Source organism: Lucilia cuprina, chromosome 6 (assembly GCF_022045245.1).
Source record: "Lucilia cuprina isolate Lc7/37 chromosome 6, ASM2204524v1, whole genome shotgun sequence".
Taxonomy (NCBI): domain Eukaryota; kingdom Metazoa; phylum Arthropoda; class Insecta; order Diptera; family Calliphoridae; genus Lucilia; species Lucilia cuprina.
In genome coordinates this window covers 52,914,490-52,920,345 of record NC_060954.1, presented here as the reverse complement: position 1 = coordinate 52,920,345, position 5,856 = coordinate 52,914,490, and the positions used below count along the sequence as shown (strand labels likewise).

The 5,856-nt window shown below is 27.6% G+C and overlaps 1 protein-coding gene across 1 annotated transcript in view; it reads left to right on the top strand.

Annotated features, from left to right (window-relative positions):
- Positions 1-5,856, top strand: part of LOC111678143 — a 34,909-nt gene that overhangs the window by 18,941 nt on the left and 10,112 nt on the right. The window lies entirely within an intron of this gene.

The window sequence follows — 5,856 nt, the reverse complement described above, 5'->3', positions numbered from 1 at the left end:
AACTGAACTAGAACTGAACTAGAACTGAACTAGAACTGAACTAGAACTGAACTAGAACTGAACTAGAACTGAACTAGAACTGAACTAGAACTGACCTAGAACTAAACTGGAACTGGACTAGAACATAACGAACTCTTAGGTGTAGGATATAAATTTAAATAATACAAATCCAATTTCTGCATATTTTATATTTGCCTTACAATTTGCCATTAAATTATATGGCATTTGCCCTTTAGCAAATAATACTATCGTATTACACTCAAAACAAATTTTATTTTATTCATTTTCTTAAAACGAGAAAAATATCCTTTTAAGTCAAATTATATCATGCAAGAACTCATTCATCTCTATCAATCTACTGTTGATCTACTGAATGTATTTTATTTTTATTAAAAGGATTTCCCATTTGTACATACAGATCAAGCCTTTAACCTCAAATAAATACACATAATACATTCAGAACAAATAATCCATCACTTATACTTAAGTAACAAGTAATATATTAAGGCAATTTCAAGTTAGAAATAATAATAAATAGTTGGCAATAAAAAGTATAAAATAAATATTTGACTTTATGTTAGTGTTAAGATTGTCCTTAACTTTCACATGTAAATAAAATCGATGTGAGGTTTTTAAGATAGAAAATGATTTCGATGAAAATCATATTTATGTTTTTATATTTAACACTTCACATTGATCATCATCCCATTAGGATATCCTTTTGGTAACCATTCTTTTGTTTGCATATTTAAACTCAATGTTTGCCAACTTTATGTAAGTAAGTTAAGTAACAGTCACATTGTACACTATGTTGATGTCCTTTCATCAGAATATAATTCCAATAAAGCTTCAAATCAAATCATTTCCACTTACCACTGTATAAGGATTATAGCCAACGGTTGTCGTCTTACTAAATGGATTCGTAAAAGGTAAATTGACATTTAACAATTTACCCTGATACAAATCGACGGCATAACGTATTTGAGAATTTTTATCCGTACACGAATCAATGGCATACAGATGACCGCAAACAATAAACATTTCACCAAATTTATGATGATCCAATGTTATGTTGAAATTATATTGTACTTTAAGATTTTCCGCATCCAACTGGAACATGAAAATGAAGAAAAGATAAAAATGCATAAGAAAGAACATCATATAATTTAAGAGAGTGGTTTTTAAATGGGTTAAAGTACAAAGTTAAACTACAGGGATGGGAAATACAATCACATACAAGTTCAAATGTAGTTCAGTTCTAGTTCAGTTCTAGTTCAGTTCTAGTTCAGTTCTAGTTCAGTTCTAGTTCAGTTCTAGTTCAGTTCTAGTTCAGTTCTAGTTCAGTTCTAGTTCAGTTCTAGTTCAGTTCTAGTTCAGTTCTAGTTTAGTTCCAGTTCAGTTCTAGTTTAGTCAAGCTCAGTCAAGGTCACGTTACAAACATAAAGCTAAACTCATAATACATTGCTAATAAACATTAAATATACATTTACTCGCCTATGGTATACTATGTTAAAAATATTATAGAGAAACATTTATGTTAATTAAATACAATCTCTAATGTTTACTTATTATAAAACTCATTAGTATTGCTATGGCAAAAGTTAATAATAAACATGTATTGAAAATTATTATTTTAAATATTATTTGTTGTATAGAAAAAGTTAAAAATATGTAATAAAACTAATTAAAATTTTCTATTTTTTTTGCTATCATTTTATCTATTTCCAGGAATTGTATTCATGGGATCGTGGTAATTCTCTAACATACCCGATACGCTATAATGAACAAAATTTAGGGGGTGACCATGCATAAAGATTCAATACGATATATATACTTTTGTAAATATGTAAAATGTAACCAAACAATAGACAAAAATGGAACAACAAAATCCCTGAAAAATGGTAAACTTGATGGCACTGCAATTTCTACTATGAAACCAGAAAAAATAGCAAACTCATTGCATTTGTCTAACAAACGGGAAAAAAATTAATAAACTACAGCAACAACAACAACAACATCATCATGAGCATTCTGTAGTAGACAACGAATGGGGCAAATTCATGTGTATGTATGTGCCAGCAAGTGAAATTTAAACCAAAAATTGAACAAAATCCCTTAAACATGACAACCAACTAGGAAAAAATTAGAGTTTTTTTCGAAATAAAAACCAAGTTGAATGACACATCATCAAAGAACCTCCACCCTCCCCGAAAAAAATGAGGAAACTATCAACTAAAGGACTTAAAAACAAACAAAAAATAATAATAGAAACTAAAAAAAGTTTTAGATAAATTTTATGCAACAAATTTTGTACCAGAAAATATAAATTAAAAAAAAAAACTTTAAAATTATTTGTAATACTAAAACTTTAGAAAAATAAATTAAAAATTGTGAAAACATATAAAAGCTAAATATTTGAATGTGTATTTGTATATAAAAATGTAAGTTAACATTAATATCTCAAGTAGTATTGATAACACAGTACAAGACGAATAAAATGGAACCATATAGGGACACCAAGCGTATACTAAATATTTATAATATCAATAAATCAATAACACGTATACGTACAGGTGTCACTCAGAAATATAGTGCAATTTCACTTTTATAAATTGTGAATTATATTGGTAAGTTGCGTCATTCAAGACTCAAAAAGTACCAGTTGAAGTACAAAAAGTAACAAAACAAGTAAGAGTGCTAAATTCGGCTGTGCCGAATCTAATATACCCTTCATCATAGTGAATTTAAACATATTAATTTTATAAATTTTAAACTTTTTTCCCACTACATTATTATTGCACCAAAAGCAAAATAAAATGAACAACAATAAGGCTAAACGAAATGAAAAACAAAATACACAAAGCAATTAGACCAACAGACATCTAAACATACATAACGAAAAACACAGAAAAACAAAAACAAAATAAACAACGTAATAGAACCAACCTACATCCAAATTAACGAACATCATCCAAACATACAAAACGAAATATACAGCTGAAAAACCGAATACATCTACACACACGTGTACACCTTTTTCTAATATACAGTGTTGTTGTTGCTTATTTAACAAAGCGTGAAAAAATATGACATTTTTTTGATGAAATTTTCAGAGGTAGTCTCTGATTTTTGCTCATATCTCCGTTATTTACCGCCGTTTATTCTCGCGGATATCTGGGGTCCTCTAAAAACAGACAGACAGACAGTCAGACAGACAGACAGACAGACAGACAGACAGACAGCGAGACGGGCAGACAGACGGACGGACATGGCTTAATCGACTCCGCTATCTATAAGGATCCAGAATATATTATAGAAATTACAAATGAAATGACAAACTTAAATATACCCTTCTCACGAAGGTGAAGGGCATAAAAATGGACTCTTATAGATTTACATCCTATATTCGACATGTCTGATTAGAAGGCCTATTATTCCACGGTAGTTTTATTTATTTACTCCGAGCACAACATGTTTAATACCATGTTTTATGCTATATATTATAGAAAACTTAAAAAGTACCAATTAAAGGACAAAAAAGTAAAAGTAGGCTTTTATAGAATTTAAATTACATTCGGCTCTACAGGTTTATTATTTATGTTAAGCGTATACTTAATATTTGTAATATCAATATATCATTAACACTTATACGTACAGGTGTCATTAATAAATGCTTTTATAAGTTGTGAATTCAATTGGTATGTTGCGTCATTTATGATTCAAAAAGATACCAGTTTAAGATCAAAAAGTACTAAAAAATTCACTCTTATAGATTTTAATCCTAAAGGCTACACACCTGATCAGCAGGTCAATTATTCCACGGTAGTTTGTCTCCTTTTGTATGCTTTATGTATATATGAGGGACCCATCTCCCAGGGAGTTTATTATTCAGAATAAGCTTGTATATGTTTCCAGGTCCAAAAGCTTAAAATTACTTAAATAGGTTCTCTTTTACTCCGAGCTCAACATGTTTAATATCATATTTTATCTTATATACTATAGACCGCACAAAAAGTACAAATTAAAGAACGAAAAAGTACCAAAATGTGTTCTTTTATAGAATTTCAATTACTTCCGGCTCTACAGGTTTTGTTTTATGTTAAGCGTATACTTAATATTTGTAATATCAATAAATAATTAACACTTATACGTACAGGTGTCATTAATAAATGCAATGCAATTTGAATTTTATGAATTGTGAATTTAATATGTTGCCTGTTTAATTTTGTGTTTTCTAAGTTTAATATTGTAGAAAAATCAAAAGATTCTTTTTAAAGAGAGAGAGAAAAGTACTAAAAAGTCCCATTTTATTAGGTTATCATTTACACCGGGCTCTAGATGCTTAATTTTAGGTTTTTAGCTTTAATATTATATTAAACAAACTTATAACCACTTCTCCATAATTCATGAAAATTAAGAACCTCAATGAAAACTAAAAATAAAAATATATTTATAATGAAAAGATAATGTAAAGCTTTAATGAAATTCAATATCTATTCAAAAGTAAATCATAAGGAAATGTGAAAAAAACAAAATATTTGTATGAATTTCCCTTAACACGAGAGAAGAAAATAGTACTTTTCATTTACTATTTGTTTTGTTTTGTTTCTTTTGATAATATGATTTTGAGGGAAAATGTACATCAAAACATCTATCATTATAAACAGACATCCATAGAATTCATGGTTCATTTATTTATCCATTCATCCTTTTTTTTTGTTCTGTTTTGTTTCATTCTTTTTGCATTCATATTAATAATATTTATTATAACAATGTGATTTTCTATACATGAGATAGATGAAGTAAAATACTTAATATGACTTACAGTGGTATTGATTGCTCCATATTCTGGATTTCTTTCAATTTAATTTTTTTGCTTTAAAAATATCCAATATAAACAATTTGAATATAGTTTTAATTTTCATTGCTACCTTGACGTATGTGTAATATTTGCAGTATTTTTGCGTTAATTAAATATAACTCATACGTTTGTATTATGAAAAGTAGTCATCAACCAAATTAAAAATGGAGTTGAATTTTAATAATTCATTGTAGAAATTTATACTTTAGCTAACTGCAAATAGCAGTTTTTGCACTACTACCACATAAAATCTATTTATTCACATGTATTTGTATGATAAATTATTGTAAATGCATGGGGAACTATACAGCGTTTTTTGTAAAATATTTCTTACTACTATCTATATGTACATGTATGTTGTTATGTGTCTGACTGTCTGCATATGAATGGAGATAATGATTATTTTTATTTTTTATTTTTTTTTCAAACAAACAATAAACTATGTATTTTTCATGGAATTCAAACTTTAAGGTATGGCAAAGGAGAATTTGTTGAGTCAAAAATTTGTATATAAATATAGAGAAATTTAAAAAAAAAACTTTCTAGTTATATAAATCTTTAATAAATTACAAAAATTACACGAATTTTGGACTTTAACTGATAAAACTAATACAAGAAGACTATAACTTTTCGATCCACTTTTTTTATATATTCACTGTAAGACAATATACTTATGTATAAAGAAAACAATTCTTATTGCATTCAAACAAAACTATGTATAATGTACATAAACAAATATCTATATAAGTAGACATATATTATATAAATGTAATACAAAAAAAAAAATGTACTACAAAGAAAATAAACGTAACACAAACAAAAAACATTAGATGGATCCATTACATGGATAACTCTTTGTACAGTGTTCAATTTTTTACATCACATTCTTTTAGTTCAGTTATAGTTCAGTTCTAGTTCAGTTCTAGTTCAGTTCTAGTTCAGTTCTAGTTCAGTTCTAGTTCAGTTCTAGTTCAGTTCTAGTTCAGTTCTAGTTC